Genomic DNA, 25,105 nt, shown 5'->3' with positions numbered 1-25,105 from the left:
ATGCATGTCAAAGGAAAATGGTTGACAGTGCCAAAAATCAGGCAGAGAAGTGGTGACAATAGACAGTGAGGGAGGGAGAGAGAGAGAGAGAGAGAGAATGCAAGAGTGTGTTGACAGTAAACACTCTGAGTGGCAGGTCAGTTTTCGGGGGGTGGGGGGGGGGTGAAACCAGAGGAATCTGCAGCCTCTCCCACGTAAGTACAGAGTGCCAGAGCGCAAACCACGGCCATACAGCGATGAAGGACCTAAATGTGCAGGGAGAGAGCATTACAAAGCCAGAACACCGAACACCCAGTGCCCTGCACTGCTTACTGGCTACTTCAGAACATGATGTCACAGAACTCACGATACCTTCTTCACTTTTCACCAGCAGACACACTAAGCACCCTACCTTGACATAGAAACCATGGTGATGGATGATAATTGCCTTTTTTAGCAAATTTACACACTTGAAACTGAAGCACCACCCCCCCCACCCCCATATAATCAATCACTTTATACAGCCTAGTAAAACTGTCTGTGTGTCACTCACTTTCAGCATGGATCTCTATAATAATTTAGCACCTTATTATATGAGTTGAGCAAATAGTATTTACTGTACAAATCCATAAAACAGTTTTACTCTGTATAAACAGTGGGAAAATAAAGGCGGACAATTGCATAATAGGTTGAATAGGTTGTTTTGAATTGCTGTTATAAAGAAAACAAGTCAACACTTGAAACAAGAATTAAAACATGTGTTGACACCACAGTTCTGTGTTTTTGGCTGCCTCCATTTTGGGCTGTAAATTTAAGGAATCTGTGGCTTTTGCAGAAATATTTTTTTGTCCCATAAAGGAATAGGCTAACTCAAGAGGGAAAACATTGCTTGAGGTTTATATCAACAATCCTGAGGGTAACATTCTAAAGTAGCACTTAGAACAGGGTTTTTAGAATATTTCTCAGAAATGGTACAACTCAGTTCATTAGACGCAACACTACATAGGGAAGTCATAATTTGGCAGTGCGAAAAACTATTCATTTGATTTTGCATAGGATTGGTCACTAATAAATTTCAATATCTTCATAAAGCCTAAATATTAAATCCTTAGGGCTCTGAAAATTCAGACTATATCCTGATGATGCTGATCATATCACAGCTTCGGGGCTGTGCTACTGTGCCCTTTTTCCTACAATAAACCATGCACTCGTTGTACGGCGAGAGAAAAGAGTTTCAATGCAATAATTATTCTGATGTGGACAGAAATCTAATCAGGAACCCGGCCGTACAGTATCACACCACCAGCATGTACTTTAAATACTGTGTTTCATTGCAAGTTGCCCACAAATTGAAGCTTCTTTAGAGAACGAGCAAACACAGAAATAATGTGTATGGGAATTGTCAATATTCAAAATAAGTACAATGCAAGTTGAAAAGTCCTGAAAAAATGGGAACATTCATGTATCACATCCAACATCAATGCACCACAATCTAAAACAGTGCTTCTCGCAAACAAAAAGTTGTTTGAGAAGTGATTCAGTTTTGAGTAACTGCATTAGTACAGGTATGAACGGAACTTAAAGAGAAGAATTGTAAATTCACATAGGGTTTAAAGATTTGCAGTTAGGGTGATTTAACTACATCCAATAAAGCAGAAGGGCCTCAGCAGATATCGCATTTTATTGGGTGAGGGGGTTAGTAAGCGGTTATTGACTTCTCTTGATCTAACTCCTATATGCTCTGTGAACCTCCGTAAATGAAAAGCCATTATGCTGTGAATGGGATAAGAATAAGCAACGTGTGTGCTGATATTCTGCAGACCATCCATCGCATTGCACCATAAAAGGCTATTTGTTTATTAGGGTGCAGTACTATCCCTTGAAATCTGTAAGACTATATGAGATGCACATGTAACATGAAAACATCAACCCAACCCATATGGTGTTCTTGAAACCTCGTATATAAGAGTGGGATTATCAGACAAGGCCACGGGGAAGTGCCTTGTCAGTCAGGTAATCAAAGATTCAATTCAGTCACCTTCATCAGAATCAGGTAAACCGACTATAACTTATGAATACATATTATTTTCTTTTAAGTTTTGTTCCCTATAGTGACAAAAAGTTGGAAACAAGCCATGCGATCTTCTAATAAATCAGCAACTCTGGATTATTGGACTGTATTAATGTGGGTGATGAAATGTATATGGGACACTGCACCTCACCAGTGACCAGGGTGTACTTGCTCAAGGAGGTTGCATGGAGAGCTGTTTCAAAATAGGCCCAGGTGTGTAGTCTGTTACATAGCACAGCTGTAATGAGGTGTGTTTGGCATTTCACGGCTGTGCAATTCTCGACTTGGAGCAGTTTCAGAGGTACGTCTGATTGAGTTCCGAATCATCAGCTCTGAGTCAGTTTTTCTGACTCAGATCCTGTTTTACACAACGAGCCTAATGAAAGCAATGATGAGTGCCTCTTCGGAAGAGCCAGAAACGATCCCAAATTTAGTTTGTCAGAACTAGCACAATACTGCTGCTGTACTTGCATATTTCTAATTCACATTTAATATGCTGATGTCATATCTGCATGTATTCTTCACATGCAGTACCTTCAATTTTTCTCTATGCAAAAATGGGAAAGTTTGAATGCAATTTTGTATGCTATGCACAAGGAGCCTCTTTAATTTTAATTGTTCAGTGATTTTTCCCCAGTTAATTTCACAGCAGTCCCACACATGTGACCTGGGTGCTGTTGAAACACCGTGCTGCTCGGTATGTGAAATGATTTAAACCATGGGCTGGGGCCGAGTGATTGCCCTCATGTTGACTGTGAATGGAAATCAAAACACACAGCGAGGCTGTGCAGCTATAACAGCCAAAAGCTCTTGGGGCAATGATTGGTAGTTACAAGATGCTGCACTAGCTGTGTTGCGTTGAAAGTTTAACTGAATCGCCTGTCTTTGGAACTTCACAGTCCGACCATTTGAATAGGAGCTGGAGAACTCCAGCCAGACTAGGACCGACTGCAGAGTGCATACACTCCAGAAAGCTGTCCACCTTCAGAAAATACAAGCACTGAACAATTACATTTGATCCCTGTTGAAAGTCCCTCTACAAACAGTTCTACATTCCTCTTCTCTCTGAGCTAGGAGCACAGCAACATGAGGTCACCTTATTGTATCAAAGCTTTGGCTGAAAGAAAATGGAGTGTGAGCGGAAATACCAAAAACGCAAACATTCCTCGCCTCATTGCCACCCGTGTGACCCATGGGGAAATCACTGCACTGGTGACAGTCAACGTTTGGCCTTGAAATGAAACTGCATTAGTCTCTCTTCAAAATATGCAATGCTATAACTGAGTAATCATACTGAAAATGAGCAGAAATAGCTAGAACTAGACCACAGAATTTGGGGACTCTGTCTAATTGTTTTGTCCCACTGTCTCAAGGAAGTACAGATCATGAAACAATTCTTGGAAAAAATGATTAATGAATTGTAATAATCATCATGTGGTTTGGTGGAGTATGGAAATCGTCATGCTTCTGTCTTTCTTGGTCTGCTGAGTAACATACCACTCTGCCAACATGGATACATGCAGAGAAGCTCTTTTAAACATACCCTTATATAGAACTGGACATTTCACATTGGGATTTCAGTTTAGGATCTCATCTACATTAGGGTCTTTTCACCTGCCACCTTGCATCGAGAATGTCTTGTTCACTACAGAAACAATCCCCCTATTGTTTCAGTGACTGTACTTTTAGTTCTTACAAGACAGTTGCTGGGTGTTTATTTCACATTTGATGAAACAGAGACCGCAAAAGAAATTACAGAGCAATTCAGGCTGAGGACCGAGTACATCCTGGCAAAGCGGTTCATGTTAGCATTGAATTTATCATCTGATGGGTCCCCATTTCATTACACTTTAGAGCTCATTGTTGCTGGAAATGTCAGTGCAACAATGGCACTTCCTGCTTATGTAAAGTAAGCAGAATTCAAAGCTACTAATATCCCCTAGGCATCATAATGGCAGATGGTGAAATACAAATGACCAGAGCTCGATGACTACAGCAGAGGGGAATCACTCAACACAAATGGCTCGGTGAAGGGCAGCCAAGCCTGTTCTGTATCACACAGGTCTCTTTGCGTGGATGGCAATTAGAGTAAATGCACAAAAGGGCCGCATTATGGAAGCGGCTGAAACCGTACCGTACGGTGCACTCAACGGAGAACGAACAGCTGCACAATATCTATTTCTGCTTAATGGCGCACGCTTCTCTGTGCCTGGATACCGTGCCAAGCCCAATGGCCGCCTGTCGTCACCTTCAACAAATCTCCTTGGAATCATCCAAATACAAACAAAAGGGCCATCTTTCAGCGGACCCGCAACCCTGTTGCACAATTATCGCTCCATTCGAACCGTTAATTACACATACCTGAGGGCTCTCACCTTAAAAATGACAACAAAGGTGGAATTCCTTTTTTCTTCTCCTCACGGTCTATGATGGGGAAAACAGAAACAGTCTCAAGAGGCTAAATAGGTGCATACAAGGAAATGCAAAAGGACAACAATATCAACTTAAATGTGATTATACAAGCCCACCAGGCCTTTGGATGTGTTCCTTTCTGATAGCTGTGCTTCACTGACTGGTTGGACCCTCTGTCAGTTTCTGAATGGATTTTTTAAAAAGTTGCATTTCAGTTACATGGCCTAGGTATTGAAGGCTGTTCCTACAGGAAGCACCTGCCACTTTCTGCTCCTGTTTGCTATTAGAAGTCGCACAATAGGAAAGATAGACACCCAAATAGTGCCAGAATCCCTCATCCCCTCAGGAATCATTGCTTCATATTTGAACAAAATGTAGGCTGTTGACACTTGAAAGGATCTGTTTTCAGGAGGTTGCATACAAAGATGTTCTGTTTACTGACCACATATTTATGTACTTCACTCACCCATATCAAGCCTAAAGGAATATAACAAAGTCAATCTGAGGAAAAAGTATATCAAAATATTGGTGTCATTCCTCTTTTATATGAAACTGACATATTTGGATCAAGGACCATCATTACCAGGTCAATACATAAAACACTTTTGTTGAAACATCCAAGAATTGAATCCCCTTTAGGGTCCACCAATTTTGATAGATTGATCTCAGATGACAGATTTGTGGGAGGCAACCATTCCTAGCAGAGGGCACCATTGGAATTCTATTGACCTCTGCATTATGTTAGAGGCAACAGATTGAAATTGATAGATGTTTAACCAAAACACATGTGACGTCTTGGACTGCACCTTCATCCTGTCCATCAGTTTGAAACAAAGAGCCTTGATAAATGTAGTTTGTTACGAGAAAAAAAGCATGTGAAACGCACATCAATCTTTCATATATATTTAAGGGCAGATAAAATATGAAAATTGACATAGTCTTGATACAGACTTGTTTTGATATCTCCCCAACATTAAGGGATTCAATAAGTTTACTTTCAGAAAGAAATCATATGGAGTTCTGATATTTATAAGAAAATGCCAAAAAGAAATATCTATAAAGCAATGATCTGTACCGATTTTGATTCCTCCTCATTTTAAATAGTCTATTGTCTAATTTCCCGAGAGAAGTTGATAGTTATCAGAAGAAGATCCACAGACTGAGGACTGCTTACTCAGGCATTTAAATTAATTGACACTTACATGCTGTAAAGAGCACTTTCGGGGAAATCAATACCGCTATTTTCTACTTAGAAAACCCAATTCCATCTAATTAATTTTCTAATTTCCTCCCAGAACCCAATTGATTCTCCAGTCAAAAAAGTCAATTTGATCTTCTTTGTACTGAGATTATTGTTTCCAAATCTTTCATTGTAGCAGCTGCAATTATCACCTATTTGTGCAAGTATTTGTACAGCTTTAATAGTCACTTTTCCCAGAAACATTATCAAAGTGGTGGATCTTCCCAGACTCAGCATTCTCACAAGTAAAGTCATATCTAGAAATAACTTTAGATTCGTATAATATTTTAAGTATTTAATTTTCTTGTGTGAACTATGAACAGTATACAGTAAAAATGTATATTTAAAAAAATGTATATACTTATAACATGCTGCCATACAAAAAATGCAAAGCATTGCAATGTAAAAATGCCAGAAGGTGACCTTGGAACTATCAAATGTCATCTCATCAGATTCTGTCAAGCAATTATGGAGACATGATAAGCTCAGAGATGATAAAATATCAACCAATCGTCCAGCTTTATAACAAGGGGCTTGAACAGACTATGCTGATTCTGAGATAGACAGTCCAGAGAGACTGAAGTTGGAGCTTTCAAGCAGTACCAATGTACATGCACAGCATTTCACACTCAAATAAAATCTTTATTATATCCCTGACCAGAATATCAAAACCACCCAGGCCACAATCTTCATTTAACTGGTCTGAGTAACTTGCACATGTGTCCGGTGGGTGGAGTTTTATGAAGGTGCTTTTTGCTAGACATTTGCTGACATTGGTTATTTCTGTAGTCTCCTAAACATTCTGCAGCAGGAGATCTGCATGCAATTAGGGGCTCGCTAAATGCAGTGTGAGGCACTACACCCACTGTCTAGACTTATTAACTGACTGGTTTAGAAGAAATACACAAAACTTTGACTGGATTAATACCCACCATAAATTAAACTGTAGGTGATGTGCTTTATTACAAAAAGTAAGAATTTCATTAACACAGTTAAGCCATTTAATGGCTGGAGTCGATGCTCTTTTGCTCCAGGGTGTTTATCTATCGACTGCATTGATGGTTCTTTATTAAACTGATTGAATCCATTTCTCTTTCTCGACATTACTGGGGTGGAAGCAGAATATAGATGATGGAATTAAATCAGCAAAGTTTCAAGTACAATGAACTGCAGAATGTAGAAACATCTAACATAAACATCAACTGTGAAATATTCAGGCAACACTCAGCATTCCTACAGTAATCACTAACCACAATAATGACCATTGGAGACACAGGAATTATAAGGTTCCATTCACAGACAGCATGGCTTTCATATATCAAGCCTCAGCATTTTAAGAAACATTTTGCATAGTAGCATTGATTTATAGTACAGGCATATACATTGTTTTGGTCAATTGGATATTTCTATTAAAAACAGTAGATTTAACATAATAAATTGTCAACATAAATGTATGAACTAGAGTAACTATTACAACTGAACTGACACTGTTAAACTTAGAATCCTACTGTCAATTTCTTCAAAACTAAAATACCTGAGGAAATAGAATGGCTAAAGATGTTTAAATTAAAAGCAAGCTATACCCAATCCATAAATACATTTATTGTGCTAATTCACTTGACTGTGGGTGTCACAGCAAAAAATAGCATTGTCAGGTGCATTTCACAGCCACACACAGTAAATGGGAAAGCACTTCAGCAACATCATTTCTAAAATTATAATAGGGCATTCTATAATGTGCTGCAAGGTACACTGTGCCATAATATAAGGAAAGAACACAACACACCTGGAAACCAACTATCATTTTTAACTCCTCAACACTGTGACATAAACATGTCACAGTTTTGAAGAGTTAAATAGAATGTAAAATTGTAAAATGTGAGCATAATCTTTAGAGTATGAAAATAACAAATATTTTCACAAATCTATATTATACTATCATTAAAGTGTTTAAAATATTGAAGGGGAACATGGGATTGTAAGGAGCTGTTTCAGGGAACACCATCATGTCTGAAATGTGGGATGCCTGAGAACAAATTATCAGGAAGAGAGTGCAGGACTTAAATTCTGGAATGACAAATGATCTTGTGGAGTAGTTAATGGCGCTTAAACTACTGTATAAAATTATTTAAATAGATATAAAAAGACCATTATTAAGAACCACACAGGAAAAGGTTCATTGTTAAATCAATTCTGACAGAGTCCAATAGGGAGCAATTGCAATCTATCAAAGTAAAATATATTCCACAGCTAATTAACCATTTTACTGTGGAATTCTGATTTCTTGTTGTAAAGAAAGAAATATTCATTTTCTTTTTCAAAGTTCAGTAAGGGCAAATTCTTTATTATTTCTATAAATGTAACATACCAGCTAAAACCTGTGACCCTCAAGACCCAGTGCTAAATTATGTGAGACCTTTTGATGAAGGTGAGGGAAATGTTGTGGACAGATAATCTCAATAAAACCAGAGCAACCGTTACTGCACAGCTCACTTCATTATACCAGCTCATCATAGTCTGTTTCCAGATATTGGAATTTTAAATGCAAGAGTCCAGATAGATAAAACAATACAAAATGCTCATTGGAAAAGGGTGTTGCTCAAAATGAACTCTGCAAGTGTCTGCACACCTGAATTCTACTTCCTCGGTGAAGACTGGTTTGCATTTCTATGCTACCATGCCTTGGACATTGAAAAAGCCATGTTGAAATGCATATAAGAGATCATATTTGATATATTAAATTCACTGTATCAGTTCTCACCTTTTAGAATAAGAACGTTGTTCTGGCATTTCTCTAAATCTATTGCTTCTAAACAACAAAAGGCTCAGAATAGAATCAACTCTGATAGAGTATTTTTTACACTAACATGACACCTTTTAACCAGTGTAAACTCACATAAACTTGTTGAACACCTAGAATTTTATTGTGTGGTGAGTCAAGAGACAACCATTCTGCATCTTTATGTATCCCATAATATGTAAAATGTGTAAAAATAAATAAATAAATAAATAAATAAAATAAAAAAAAGGTTAGCAAGCAATAAAGAATAAAGAATTATCTCCTACTACACTTATGAATGTCTTTTTCACCAAAAAAGGATGATTACAGAGCACATTCAACTATTATTTGGATCAGTGTAAAAAATAAGCAGCGTGAAAAGCAGTCAGTTGTTCAAGGCAGATGGAACCTGCAAGAAAGGTCCAAGCTGACCTGTGTGAATATTGCTTTGCCCCAGACTTTTAAACTTTAAAAGATTGCTTTTTCCCCCACCCACCCCTGAAAGATCAAAGGAGCCAATGTCAGATAGGGTACATCTGGTTATGATATCTCTGCCCTTCCTGGGAAAACAGACCCACTTCATTCTGCCATTAACTGTCTCTTTAATAAATGCCTCCATGATGAATTTACTCGGACCAGACAGAGTGACGACTGGGTTAAAAATCAAAGCGAGCAATTAAAAATATCACAATCATCTTTGATCATTTTAAACTAAATATTTAAATGCTCAAATACGGAGCTGCATAAAACATAACAGGCCATCTGACAAAGGTATGCCAACAGCTGCGAGTTGTGATGTAAATTCATCAATTGGTCATGCCATTGTGTAAGTGCTGATCAAAAAGCAAATCCACCCGGAGAAATTTTCAAATTGCTTGCAGTTGCACACACATAAACATGTCATAACATTCTAAAATATGACTGGTGTGTTATAAATCTTCCTTAATCAACATTTCCGCCTATCACGTGTGTTCATTTTCCTTCAAGATCCCTTTCATTTTCAGATGTCTGGTATCAAATCCTTCTCAAACAATAAACCATTTCTGTAACTGCCTCAAGGTGACAGAGGCATAAAATTGTGCACAGGATGCTGAGGACACGTTTTCATAAAGCACAGTGAAAGCCAACAATAACCTGTCAGAAAAGGTCACTAACGTCCCATTTACTGCAGCCCCAAATAACTGACATTATTTCAACCCGCAATTGCCAATATACGTCAGAGCAATACAAATAGACACACAATGTGTACAATTGTTGGTGTGCACTTACTTCCTGCAGTTACGGTCTGAACGGATGCCCTCTCCTCCCCCACAGAGTTGCTGTTATACTGTTCTGGGCGTTTTTTTCCCTCCTTCGCTGAACTGTCTGAGAACAGAACGGCGATTAGAATTACTGAGAATTAATAGAGTGAGCACAAATCACGTCTTTCCACATTCATTTCGTTTGTAGTCGAGCTTGCCAGCGTAGTAGCGCAGGCGCACACACAGAGCGCACACGCCTCCTTAAAAATAAAAAAATAAAAAACTGCTGTGCTCTAATTTGAGCGCAACATGTGTTACCCTGGAGGCTGTGGAGTTTCACCTACACCTGAGAGCACCTTATTGCCATCGCGCTCTCTCCTGGAGGAGCTGCCGCCTCGGTCTGCAAGGGAGTCAATGAATGAGAAGGTGAATGTGACTGACTTAGCAGGTGATCGAGTGAGCCTAGCTCAACAGGTGGGTGAATGAGCAAGTGAGTGTGTGAGTGAACGAGTGAGTGAACGAAGGTGCTGATGTGTAAACGGGGGTTGCGGCGCACTGGATTCTCTCAGGAGGAGAATGGGAATAGAGTGTGTGTATGCATGAGAGAAAGAAGGAGAGGAGAGTCTGGTGAGCAGATGTGTGCGGTGGTCCCAGCGGAGCGAGGGAGCGCAAGGACAGGCCACGCCTGGGCACAAACAACACAGGAAGGGGGTGGGGGGGAGTCAATAATATTCCCCTCCAATATTCCCCATCCAGTCCCGCGTAAACCGCAAGCAACACAGTGTGTTTCATGACGCTGAGAATAAACATGAACGCCTGAAGCAGTTATCACCGAGGCTACCATAATGGGGGCTGTCTGTCAAACATGTTAGCATATTTAGCTATTGGATATGCTTTGCTAAAGGAGAACAAGGAAAATCCCTGACTGAATTATACATGAATAGCATAGACACATAGCATTGACAGAAGTCAGAAACATAATTTACACACATTGTGACACTGAAAGTATTGCTGCGTTCTCCTTGTGGAATAAACTGTATTGTACAGAAATCCCAGAATTGTTCATGAGGCAGATCAGTTGTCAGCAACCCACAGATTTCAGACAACAAATACAGGAAATCCCCATTGAGACATACTGTAACATTGCCGCATGTTGCTCCATGCAAATGTGTAGAAAATAGGCTGACAAGGTTTTCACTCTAAAAGTAAATATTTGTACAAAATAGCTCAATCCTCTGAATGGGCTCCTTTCAGCACCTGAAAGGTTGAAATACTGTCTGGATCGCATACCTTCACTATAACTCAAGGGAAAAAGTCACTTGTAGATCCAGACATTTTACTACTTTGGAGAGAAAGTGCTTGCGCCATGGTAACGATATGAAGGGCCCTTGAAATTGGATTATGCAGGAGTAGAAACAGGAATGTCTACAGTACAACACAAAAGAGCTCACTTGGTGAAATGCCAAAGGTGTTGTACAAGGAGTGAAAGAAAACAAAATGCTATAAAATCACTGTGGGAAACAAGAGAAGCCTCACAGCTCTGGCCAGTGCCTAACACTATTCCTATTATTATACAGAAAATCACGTCTCAGGAAGTCTCAGCTTTAACTATCAATAGAGGAGAACACCCAAAACTGATTATTGTTTGTCTTATAGTTTTGCTGTTCTGAAAACAGTGTGTTTCCTACTGCGACGGTTTGCAAATATCTTTGGGTGACTGCCCAACAGTTGTCAAGAATTCAGGACACAGGATGTTTCCATGCAGCAGTAGAGCTCTGAGGTTCATGGCGTCTGTTTTCTGGACCTGCTCAAAACAGCTTTCCTATCTGAAGGGTTCCCACAAGTCACGGAGAGGGCTTCGTTTACTGTGCCAAAGGGAGCCTGACAAACCCGATAACCGTGAGGTCCACGAGGGCGATAAAACCGCCTCCTGCGGGAACCGTGATCCATGACCTGCGGAAGGCCAGCAGAAAGCTATCCCAGCTCCCCACGGACGCCGAAACACAGCGCAGATGCATAAATCTCGGCGGGAAGTGGTTTGCGCTGTCAAGCGCTGTCATAACTGCTTGCAACATTGCTGTGTAACAGCCACCTTTGAGGGAGCATTTTTTACGTTTGTGTGCACATAACCAATAAACTGAAAACACATGGGGACCACACTGGCGAACGGAGAGGCCGATATTGATATTTGCCAGGCCCTGGGCAGGTGACCGAACGTCTGGATCGCGAGGCCGCCATGCTGAAAGGACCGTAAGGAAGCAAGCTGCGATTTGAGCCTTTCCACATCGGCACTGAGAGTTTGAATGAAATGTCATCGGAAAGGTACCCGAGGCTGCGTTCAATCCTCCCGAGTTGGCTCGCCCTGAAGTGCTAAACAGTTATAAAAAGTAATACAATTTGCAGATAAAAATTACAGAAATGTTGAAAAGCAAAATGGTTGAATAGTTGATTCATGTCCAAGTTGTTGGTACCTCTTTATCATTTAGGTAAATATTATGATTGGCTACATCGTCACCTACCATCTACGATTGTGATGCAATACATAGAAAACAGCACAGGAAAAAAATGAAGTGGCCCAGCTGGATTTGATTACTGAAGCACAGAGTAGTCAATGCCTTAGCCTACTGGACCAAATTTAGATCTATTGCCTATTACATCCCATAGAGTCCAATGCTTTCCTTGCCTGAAACACACGCTATATTACAAACTGGGATGAGTCAACATCGGAAGTTTTACATTGAGTAACCAAACAGATATGGTTTATATTATATTAATAATACTGTATATACAACTAGATAATACACCTTAAACGGAACCAAAAAAACAAGCCCAGGAAAAAGTGATTGCTTGGACATTCAGGTACATCTGAGACTGTAATTTATACATAATGTGCACATGGATACATTATAATAAATTACTGTGACAGTTTTTACAAACCATATATAACTTTAGCCCTGTTCTATTAACAAATTTTCAGTTTGCAGTTTACACTGGTTACAGGTGCAACTGAGTCAGTGGTCTAGAGCCAGAATGGTGTTAGGGGTCCCTTAATTTCTATCAGTCAGACATTGCTTCTACTTCGACATACTGTAGCATCCCCATCTTTAATAAAAGCTACATCAGTTCATGTTACAGTGGCAACTTGCAATTCAGTGTTTAGTACACAACAATATCAAGGCTAGACGGATGCTGGGATAGCCTAGCTGTATGAAATATTCTAGTTGTGTTTAATTAGATGTATGTATCGTAGTAAAACGAGATATAAGATAGAGTTTATTAATTTTCCAATAAAACCGTAAAACTATTAATTTCAAAATAATAGGCCCTCTGTCAAAATTCATCTTCATTTTTTTCAGACCCCCCCTATCCCCCCGCTAAAGCTTTCGTTGGGTTTTTCACTGACAAAGCTATATTGTGACCAGGTGTACTCGGGGTCAAAATCAATCGGGGGAAACTTGTGGGCTGGCGCTCGCCACGTTCCAAAACATATTGAACAAACATAACCCCTCCCTGCCCTCAGCTCTCCAGCGTGAATGGGGCCTCATTTAGTGTTTTCAGATACCCCAGGGGTGACCTGCTCTGTTTCAGACTCAATCACCATCCCGGAGGTGCTCTGAATGCCCCGGGGCTAAGAGGCGAACTCAGAAGCCCAGAATGCGTCATGGCTACGGCAGTGTGAGCTTCAACGCAGGCTCCCCCACCAACGCTCACCTGAGGCAGTTCATTTACAATAACCAGCTGTCACGTTGAGCATCTATACCAGAAATGCACAGCCCAGGCAAACTTGTGGTGGCTTTGTGATTGGTCCACGAGCCCTGAAAGGATTAGAGTTGCAAACAGGGTAGACAGTCAAAACACAATGCTCAGAAGTCAAACTAAGATTTCAGTTTAAGGTAGAAAGTCATGTGGTGACAGCGGGGGTGATGAGGATTACACAATTGACTCCAGTGGAATGTTAAAAAAACAGGGCAAATTGGTGTGGAGGCCATGTAAGTTGTTAGAGTTCATCTGAGAGGAAACTCATCTATCAGAGAATGAAAAGCAAGCATAACCCAGCCTGGGGGCTTGCTGAAGGTGAATATAAACAAGCCTGGCCCTCTTTTAAACTGCCAGCACACACCACAGGGAGCATTCAAGGATCAGGAATGTGAGGCAGTTCTCGATGATGAAGTCTGCCACTTTTGGGGATGGTTAGTCAATCAAGCTCACTTTGCGATGCTCCTTGAACCGCAATAATCAGCCGTGTTTACCTTTTGTTCCATGTGCTTGGTTTGCACTGGATGTGCAAAACTAAACAGTGGCTGGTAGTCAGCACAAACATTCAACACAATACACTCTGCTTATCACCCTCCCTTCTTCCCAGAATGCATCAATACCACCGTCAGTAGGAGGACTTTGGCCTCCCTCCTCTTCCTTCTCCTGGCTATGGTGCTGTCTGTTCTGTAAATCTGACCTCCAGGCTGGCAGCCTGACTTAACTTGGAAGACTATTGGAGCGTCCTATTCTGTGTATCAAAAACATATTGTATAAAAGTAACCATATTAATTCAACAGCATACACAGAAAGCATGTGCTTAATGGAAACTATACTTACAGCAATCCAATTCTAATAAACATTTTTATGTAAGGCATAGCCTATATACTGCCGCTCCTCACCCAGTTATCTAAACAGATGAATAAATCGGGAGCACACAATTTCTGAACGCGCAATGAACCTGCACTGTGATGGAGCTGCTCAGAGCCCCCACACACTCAGGCAGCCCTTTCACGTGTGGAGAGCAATTACGTCGCGCTCGGAATTGATAGTTGATGTCTTCCTAAGCTGCAGCAGCTGCAATTATCTATTCACGCATGAAATGCCTCCACACAAAATATCGATTCCAGCTGTGTGGGGGTTTGGCGTGCATCGGCACACTGATGCGCGGTGGAACAGGACTGATGCGGCTCTGTTTGTTTAAAGGGACGTCTGTCCTCAAGGTGGTCAGCAGCACAGGAACCAGTTTAAGGAGGCAAAGGTTGGCGAATAGCCAGTGATCTGCAAAGGGTACATTTCACTTAATATTTCGAGAATCTTGTTTTTTAATACATTCAATTCAGGACAGAGCAAAATATAAAATATATGAATGTTGTAACATTATATTCTAAGGCAGTTAAGGATAGTAACTTAATTCCGCCCCCTTAATTTCCTTATAAATGTGAAAAATATTTTATAATATTTATAAAATGGAGGTTCATTTTAAAAATAAAATAACAAATACAGTACATTTATTTAAATACACAGTTACATTTTGTCTAAAACAAAATCTGAAATTAAAGCATTTCCCCTTATGGTTCATTAATAACCAAACAGCGTAGTCATGTTGTGTTACATTAGCAGATGGATGTCTGGACATCTACATTCCAGATCTCGCCTGTGTGGAAGTTATTTGGGGTACTTGGATGGCAGACACTATTTTAAATTTAAGCCCACAAGTGCACAGTACATTTGCTCAAGACCACACCTAATAATGCTGGCTTGAGGCTGAGGAGGCTGGTGTTGCAAGCTTTGACAGCTAAGAGAGCCACAGAGCCCATTTAGATGAGTGGAGACTCACTCGACTGTGCTCTGCGGTTAGATGTTTTTCAAATCAGACCATCTGTCCAAAGGCATTTGGGTCAAGAGGCAATATCGTTCGTTCGACATGCAGTCAGTGATCCGCCTGGGGTTGCCCATGAATTACACCAAAGTGTCCTAGACTTACTTCTGTATATGCCCATGGGACTATATAATTGAGTTAGAGTAATGGAAAATAGGTATCTGTTAAGAAAATCATTTCCATTAAGTCGTCAAAAGCCTACACTGTATGCCAACACGTTGTGCTGCTGCGGTTTGCGATATAGATATCTGACAGATGCTTTATAAAGAGAACCTTTGTGATCACAGGTTGGGATAAAGCAAATGGTTTACTGCTTATAGACATGACCTTTGCATAACAAAATGGTGTCAAAAACTGAACTAAGAGTCTAAAATTCAGAGACAACCTGTGGCAAGAGTTTATCCACAGCATAAGTAATGTATTATTTTTATTTTTTCCATGATTTAGTCTATTGGCTCCAAATTTAGTGTTTTGTTTGTCTGTATGGAGATGGTGGCCAGTTATATTGGTAATTAAACTTTTAGCATGGTGTTGGTTAGCTCAGTTAACAAATGGATGTTTTGTGTTTGATGTACGGCAGAAAAGTTATTTACAAACACACTATTTACATACCTGCTGATACAAAGTCACACCGACTTCTTGGATAAAATACGTCTTCCACACAGAATATAGCATTTAACTGATACCAAATAGAATATTCTTTCACACACAAACAAACAAAGACAACAGTAGACTATAGGCTTATATAGTCAAAGTATCCCGGTTTCAGTGCAGTGAAATGACACTAATCTTTCACGTTCAGTTATTATTTTTTTTTTGTTATTTGAATTCTTCATTATATACAGCTCCCATTTTTATATAAATGTAAACATTGCACATCCCAGGTCATACTAGAGGGCTACCAGAATAGCTATTGGCAAATGGCTTCCGAGATTCAGCTCCACATTCAGAGAGAAATTGCCTACAAAGCATTGCTACACATTCTTGCATAAATATTTGTTAATGGTTCATACTGATGTTGTTTCTGGTCGTTCACTCCAACATAAGATGTTGGCGTAACAGGACATTTGAAACAGGTGGGAGAGATTTGCCTGCTGAATTTTGTCTGGCCGAAAAATGTAGCAGGCCAAGCCTGGCTGAGTCGGCACAAAGCGCTGGCAGGAACCTCTGCTCCTGTGCCACATCGCTTCTGGATGTTTATTTGTAAGTGTAGACGGCTTCCTACTCACACGCTAATTGTGATATAATGTCTCGCACTGGTTTCTAGCTTTTTTTCTGCTCTTGGTTTTGATTAGCTTCAGTGAAACCATTCTACTGTATAAAGCCTTTCAATTTAGTTGGTTGGCAATATTTCATCAAAATTTTTAGTTCACTGCAATCTGCTACAATATGGTCTGTACCTTCACTGGCCATTGATTAGATAATTTATTTGATTAATAATCAAACAGATGCAAATTGTGAAATGTGCAGGTCTGGGGATAACCACTACAACACATGGTAACCTTTTAGGTCTGAGAGAAAGGCCCTTTCATGTGATTAGGCAATGGGCAGCAGCTAAGCTAATTGGAATGAGCTTCAGCTGCTACCCTGTCTGTGTGTAGGGCCAATGCTGCCCACCAGGGGCAGTATCCCATCTCTCTTCCGGGCATTACAATGTCTATATATGTTAAGCATGTTTTTCAGTTATAGATTTCTGGTCTTCATGATGGTGTACACCTTCTAGCTCCAAATGCAATCTCCACAGATGAAAACAAAGGCTAAAACCAAGATTGGACACACACTGCTCTTTTATGTGAAAACAATTGATTCAAAAGGAAACACCTGAGTAACAATTAACACTTTAACACGTCAGTTATTTGTGAACATAATTTCGCACAGATGATAAAAACAGCTGGTGCGCCCATCCCACAATAGACCTTCTAGTGTTTCTGGAGAAAGAGTTTGACAGAAAGAAAAGATTTATTGGTTGATACAGTAAGCACAGGGCATGGTTTTTTCCAGGCTACAAGGGTAAGACCTAGCACACTCTGTGGTCAGAATAGAAAATTGAAACCCATAGACGTTTGGCGACACAGTGCTAAAGCCGACTGACATTTTGCTGAATAGAGACATTTTATGCTATCCAAACATCCCTGGGGCAAGTCACAGGAAATCAAATATATTATATCAAGGGGACATTATAAAGGACTCTTACAGTGTGCTGGAATTTAATGGTGACACTGATATGAACCGGCTCTTATGCCCTGAAGATCTCATAGGTCAACTTGGGCAAGGGTTCTTGATTAAATTTTTCCAGCACCACTGAACGTAGATAAGATGGCTTTCTGAAGTAAAATATATGAATGGGAATATTCTTGATGAATACCATGGAAACAACTTATGGCAGCTTATCAACAACTTCCTGGAAGGTTAGACAGATTTTTTTTCCCCAAACTGTCCTGTTCCAGAGAATTTCAGATACCCTTGGCAGTGATACATGGATGATCCTTACAGCCTTTAGTCCTTGGGTGGTACAACACGCATATTCTCAATGACAGGATATCCTGGGTACAGTGTTTCAGAGAGGAAACAGGAAGAGACCGCATGCACTCTCTTAATCCCAGGTCAAACCTGTCATTGTGGACATGGGCTGCAGAGATCACATCTCTGCCTTGCTTCCCAAAAGTGATAAAAGAACACCGGACATTCGTACGCGGGAGAGGCAGAAATTGTGGAGCCCAAACCGACATCGTGAAACAAACTGTCCAAGAGGGCAGGAAGAACGATGGGAAATACGACAAACTGGGCTGGGCGTTGCCTCCAACTACGCAGCAACAGACGGTACTCAAACAGCTGACTCAGCAGATGAAGTGTATTTAATGTGACACGTGAGACATCCTGCTGGAACTCATCCGGCACTTATGATTACATAAAAACCATGTATAAATGATGGAGATAGAAATAGATAAAAGGGATATATTGATGCAACACATGACATGATATCTAACTGTAAAAATCAATTATTTTTGCTCCTACTGTGACTGTTCTGCTCACCCAGTCACATGAGAAACTGTCATGTGACTAATTAATTTTATGTATAAAAGTACAGTTTTTTAAATTAGATTCAATAAACCAAGTTGTAGATCATAATATACTGTATAGTGGAATGTTTTTTTTTGTTTTTTTTGGTACATCTACTGTAAAATGCACTTAATTCTATCTTTACCATGTTAATACAGAAACAAGCATACTTATTGTGCCTTCTTGAGTTTTTGCTTATACTATATGACTTAACCAATCTACATTTTACACATGATGTAAAATGTATCATGAGATACAAATTCACAGGTTAGGCTTTAACTGCTCTTGTATTGAGGTCTGTGGATGTGTATGGCTAAAAGTGGATGAAGATAGCAGATGCCTTGAGAATGTCCCTGAGCCGTGTTCCCCTTTAAGCTTGAGCCGCTGTGATAGAGCACATTGTGAACTACTCCTCAGCTTGTCACAGACATAGTAGGATGTGGTATTATCGGGATGATCTCTTGCAGCCGACTCCCATTCATACACATTTATCGCCCATCAAATCCAGTTTGTCCAGAGAAATTGGCCGCAGCAAGAGGGAATCGCTTGGACTGTGGCAGTGTGTTTCACTACAACAGAGAACATTCAGCCTGATTTTTTTTTTTTTAATGGCTGCCATTATTCCTAAAGACTTCCAACAATATTTAATTATAATGTTTTCCCATTGTACTGCTATTAACTAAACCCAAACATATCTGATTTTTAAAATAAATTAATAACTCTCTTTTGTATAGGAGGGCATTTCTTATAATACACAAAACACATGAAGGCACCTGATATGTTATGCAGTATGTATTGGATTTTTTCACAAAAATCTGAATTTACCTTTCATTTTATGAATGGAGCAGCTGTTATAATATCTATGGCAATTATAATTGCACTCCAGTTTCCACAGAGGAGATCTACAGTCACATTTGCATGCAGTTTGCAAAGACATAACGATAAAGCTGTCCCACAGATTACTTGGATTTGCCCCCTTGACCTTTTCTCACACTGGGAAAAGAACCGTTGACGAGGTCGAAGGTAACAACGCCATCGGTTTCGACATGTGACCACAAGCTTCCACAACTCTGCGGCCATCAAACAGCCACCGTGGGCGTTGAGTGAATCCTCAGCAGATGCTTTTTGCTTCAGCTCCCAGGGAGGCACTGGGAAATGGAACATCGTGAGGCGAGCTGTGGGACATCATCCTTCCCTGCTTGTCTCTTGATAGCACTGCGGCTCCACCCCCTCTCCGGAATGAACTGTGGCGCATAGGAACGGATGCGAGGAGCCTATTTTTTTTACTACCAATGCCACCATGAAGTCTACAACGGCTGTGAGCATAGGTGGCTCAACCTACGGTCAGGGGAGCAGAGTGATTCATGCTTTTTGAACCCCAGAATGGGGTGGGACGAACATGCATCATGAGCAATCAACTTTATTATTCATTTTTATTATTGTTTTTATTATTTAACTGTGGAAAAAGCTCTTGCCTGCTCGTGCAAATTCCGGTTCCTAAAATCACTGAAAACGATATGACAGCTACACCCATTTTTGGATCTCGAAGCCTCTCATGACAATTAGGTGGTTTCTGCTCATATTTCTCACCTAGTATGGTTCCAGTGTTCTGCATCATTCATTAAGAAGAAAGCCATATTAAAATGTGAAGGAAGATAGGGAGTGCAGAGAAGAGACAGAGGAGTGACTAACTTTCCATTTTAAAATCTTATAAGCCTTTGAGTGCCACAGACACTAGCTTAATTAAGGACCTTAGAGTGGTGAAAGATGCTGAAAACCATGCAATAAATATACTTTGTGAGAACAAAGATTCAACTGACTGCAATGTCGAGCTCTGGAGAAAAAGCAGGCCTCCTCAAAAGCCATAGCATCCACCTGCTGCTACAACCCCGCCAAGTGGCAAGCCGGTTGCTGTCAGGCCCTGATTTACGTAGCTGGCAGAACAGAGGCCCCTTGTGTCAATCAGTGAAAACTGACCTGTACCCCCAGGAAGCAGAACTAAAACAAAGGAAGCCCAAGTGGTAAAACAATTTGCTTTCTGTGCGGAGGGAGATGGGGGTGGGGAGCGCGATCCTTAGAAAAACAGGGACATTAGCACTCACTGGGAAACGCAGCAGGGACTGCATTTTAGGAGTTTGATCTCAGAGCAGAGGTCTGAACTGTGCTCTCTGGGTCTGGTGCTCAGTAGAGGTAGCACAAATGGTAAAAGGATCAGGGGTGTTGGAAGTGGTCACATTAGCCTGATGGATCTAGCAGTGCTTGTACAAAGGCAAAGACACATGTATTAAACAGAGTGGAAGAGCTGTCCAGTGGGTGTGTCCTCTCTGTGGGTGTCATGACTTGAATGAATTCCAATGGCTTTTTAACTGAAGTGTCAAAATAGCAGGCTTCTGTTGGGCCTGTTTTGTAAATTTGGCGGTTGTCAATGTTTTAACATCATTCAGATGGCTTAAACATTATGGTCCTCACTGGTAGTGACCAGACATCAACACAAACAAATGTCTAGAACCGTTTGTCTTTTTAATGGTTCCCCATTTGAGCTCAAAATTAACTGTAATTCACTCAATAGGTGGTCTTCTACTTATCATGAATAAAACAAATTAACAGTTTTAAACAGTTTTTTCAATATAATAAAACTGATTATATTTAGCATTCACAAACATAAATAATTCATATTATTTAGCATTTTATATTAGTACACTAGGAGAAGAGGGAATGCATGCTCATCATGTTTCAAATCACATTCCAGAAGAAAAAAAAACAACAACAGTGACATCAGCAAAACAGGATACCTGCAGCATCATCATCACGATCATGTTCTAAAACGAGAAACAGTTCAGCCTGCTGGAAAAAAACAGCGCGGACAGAACCTGCAGTGTTACGTCACTGGAACGCCGTCCCTGCAGAACAAAGCCAGCACTGTGTGTGTGTGACTGCGGTCTGCTCCTCCGGGGAAGCTGCTGATGAAGGCAAGGGCCGCGCTTGCTGGTTGTTTGCCCTAACCGCCTCGCAGGAGAGGTGGAAACACCGACAGGCCTTCAGAGAGATGACGAGAAACACGTAGGGAAGCCACGCAATTACGAATCCCACGTGGTGTTAAAAACAGACCCTTTTATACATCATTTCCTTTTATTCTACCGAACAGCCTCATCACAGGCTACTTGCAGAAGCACCAAGTACCTGGTAATTTGCAAATGCCCAAACCACCCTACTAGACTAACACCCCCATTCACACTTACTTATCATTATCGCTGCTTGTTTCCAGACACCCGTAGCCATGGTAGTTTTCAACTTTACAACTTTGCCACCATTTTCAAACCATCTAGAAATGTAGAAGTATCAGTACTTTAAGGTACAACATAGGTATAATTCCTAGGATAAAAAAACCTGTAACCACCAGGTAAAACATCAAAATGTCCCCAAAGCGCACTCTATCACTCATTCCTACTTCCTTCACTAGCAAAAAGGAAGCATTTACATAATCGTGTAAATGTATTCTACATATCTTTATGAAAAATATTTGTATAGTTTTAATTGTTTCATTGTGATTTTATTCAGTATTCCTCTTGTTGTACATACATATGTGTCTCCAAAATTTGTATTGTCCATCAAACACTTTTAACATGACATGGAGATTTCACATATTGTAGGCTAATTCAAGACTGTCAGAGAGCTGTACTGTAAATCACTTTGGGGAAATCCATAGCTAGATACCTTGCTTGGTCCCAGACAGTGTGGAGCAAGAAACATGTGAAGCCATGTAAGGCAATGCTAATCTTTGGTCTTGATTCGGAGGGGATCTGCAGATAATCCAGTGAGATTTTTCCGGGATGGGATGAAGACCCTCAGACAAAATTTTGACCTTTTATGGTATAATCCATGGGATTGTCAAAGTTTGCATAAGATCTCCAGCCAGGGCAGTGAGCATGTGGGTCTACAGAGCATTGTTTAATGTTCTAACTCACCCTCTTTCTCTGAGAGGTGAACATTAACACATAGGTCACCCTCAGGGCAAATCCTGACTGAGTACAGCTGTTCTTATAAATATCTTCATTTTTACGTCCTGACACGCTTAACATATATGCATCGATCGCCAACTTCCCTGATTGCTAAGTCAATACTCACAAAGGCCAGGCAATTTCAAATCACGATTGAGTCATTTGTTCCTAGATTAAATAATTTCAGGCATTTGTTATTTGTTTATGTGGTTTATGATATTAATTATCTTACTGGTGGCATCTTAACAGTCTTATTAATGGAATTTTAGCAGCAACTTACTTTGCTTTATATAACACAGAATGCTTAATAACTTGCATAGTTATATCAAAAATTCAATTTTATTAGTTTTGTTTTCCATGATGAAATACACATTACAGTGCAGATATGTTAAAAATAATAATAATAATTTAATCAAAATCACCATCCAGATCGTAGCCCTATCAGTCAGTCATCCCACCTTCAACTTTTACAACTGATGTGTTGGTGGACAAACAAACACACACACACACACACACACACACACATATACACACGCACGCACGCGCGCACACACACACAGACAGACACACAGAAAGGACATTTGTATAATTACAGCATTAATTAATGAAATGAGCAGTCACAAATTACTCCTGACATTTAAGGGTTAATTACGTCCATGCAAAATAAGTGGAACTGTCAACAATTAAGTCCATAATTGACTCCCTTATGTGTTCACTCCAAGAATTTCCACACATTTAAAAAGCTGAGTTAAATGTTGCAGGCAGAGTGGCACTTTTATGCTCTTTTGATCAAATAAAATGACCATGGACACATGCCCATGAGGTAGATTGAGTTTTCACAATGACCATTTGTTTCAATGCACATATGCGTATTCAGAGCAGTCTTTCTCAGAGTAAAATACATAATAATGCATTTTGGAAGGCTTGTGTAGATTTTTTTTTTTTAATTCCAATAAAGTGTTACCTTTGCCTTTAAAGCATCCTAATGTGTCCATTTTTCTTGCAATGGGGAACTTTGCTCTGATATCTGAGCCTTTCTGGAATCCCAGATGACTTGTCAGTTAATGCTGCCATCAGACTGATACTAATGCTAAATTGTTTTCCTTTCAAATCCAGATCTGTAAAAGTGAAATGATCTCCATTCACATTCTAAAATAATTTCTCCGCAAGCTTGGAACATGACATGAATAAGCAATGCAAATGACTAAAGTGATTCCAATATTTAGATGTACTATGTGTGTAATATTGTAATATGTAAAGATGCAATATTGATCTTATGAATAGTAATTCTAGTTCATGAAGTAGGCATGCTGATGACCTAGTGTGAATGCACACCCAGTTCAAATTAGCTGGAGAGATTACGAAATGAGGGACACTGGCCATGCAAAATACTGGTGGTTAAATTATATTAATGAGAGCAAAGTGATCTTTAATCAAATGCAGGTTGTAAATCAAACAGTGTTATATATTTGGGTGCTTTTATCAAGTCCAAAGCCAGCATCTTTCATACTGTCTGTTTCATCAGACCAGCTGATAATTGTTACCAAGTGATAGCAACTCCCTAATCTCCAATAGGAACTCACTGCAGCTCACTAGCCTCCCAAAGAAGCATTAACTGGCAACAGCTTTCTGCAGGGAATACCTGGCTTCCCCTATCCATCGGGGAATTTGTATGTGTATGTCACAGAGAAGAAACTTAATTTCCAAACCCATTCAACACATTGCGTTTGCAGCAGTTGCATGAGTCACATCTACTCCAAGAACAAGGGCACTGAAAATATGGATTTATTTGAATAGAATGGCAGCCTAAAAGACAAATATTTGTCCATGCATGGCATTTGTAATTGTTTACGAATGAAAGGAAGAGGGGTAGGGAGATCAATGCGGGATCCGGAATCCAACAAAGAGGCCTGTTTGTCCACCCATCAATCAATGAGGGATTAGGAGGATTTATGGAGCCGATGTCTGTAGGGAACACAGACGTAGTACAAGGGTAACTGTTTTTGACATTCACACATGGGGCCACAGGTCTCTGTCCTTTGTGTCTTTGTAGTTTACTCGGTTTCATTGTGATTGGTGAAGATCTGCGACTTTGGTCTTTTTTTATCATAACTTTAATAGCATTTCAAACTGAAGTATAAATTGTTGTACATGCCCATTTTGCTGGATGATGCTGTATTGACACACCACAGGGACTGAAATGAAAAATATTTTTTAAGAGTCCTTTGGTTGTAAGGAAATACAGATCTGTTTCTCATTTACCATCACTAATTTGACCCAACACTGATATGACTCATTAATCTTTAGACTAGTTCGAAGAGAAAAGTCAACTTTCCTATTAAATTACACTTTTTACACAAGAAAAATAGACTATAGAGCAAGAGGAAATATATATATATATATATATATATATATGGTGTATGTGTGTGTGTGTGTGTGTGTGTGTGAGAGAGAGAGAGAGAGAGAGAGAGAAAGAGAGAGAGTGAGAGAGAGAGAAATAGTAAAAAGTATGGGTGTGTAGATGAAGACTTCATCAGCACAGGTGATGTCAGAGTAGGGATGCATGTTACCACAGCACAGGGCATAACGAAAGGAACAACTGTGCTGACATGCTGCGTGAAGAGATTTCAATTCACAGCAAGGTCTTGGGGGTGGTTGGGATAAACTGCATTCATGGTTCACATTTTATA

General features: G+C 40.0%; 1 protein-coding gene across 3 annotated transcripts in view; it reads right to left on the bottom strand.

Annotated features, from left to right (window-relative positions):
- Positions 1–25,105, bottom strand: part of sema3ab (sema domain, immunoglobulin domain (Ig), short basic domain, secreted, (semaphorin) 3Ab) — a 122,151-nt gene that overhangs the window by 70,164 nt on the left and 26,882 nt on the right. For 2 of the 3 annotated variants that reach the window (XM_064343125.1, XM_064343127.1), the window contains one exon: positions 9,751–9,846. The exons of the other annotated variant lie outside the window; for it this stretch is intronic. The gene's annotated coding sequence lies outside the window, so the exon portion shown is untranslated. The remainder of the gene's footprint in view (positions 1–9,750; positions 9,847–25,105) is intronic. 3 annotated transcript variants of the gene reach the window in all.

This window comes from Anguilla rostrata, chromosome 7 (assembly GCF_018555375.3).
Source record: "Anguilla rostrata isolate EN2019 chromosome 7, ASM1855537v3, whole genome shotgun sequence".
In the NCBI taxonomy this organism is placed as follows: domain Eukaryota; kingdom Metazoa; phylum Chordata; class Actinopteri; order Anguilliformes; family Anguillidae; genus Anguilla; species Anguilla rostrata.
Note: the sequence above shows the minus strand (reverse complement) of the source record. Positions and strands in the feature narration are given on the sequence as shown.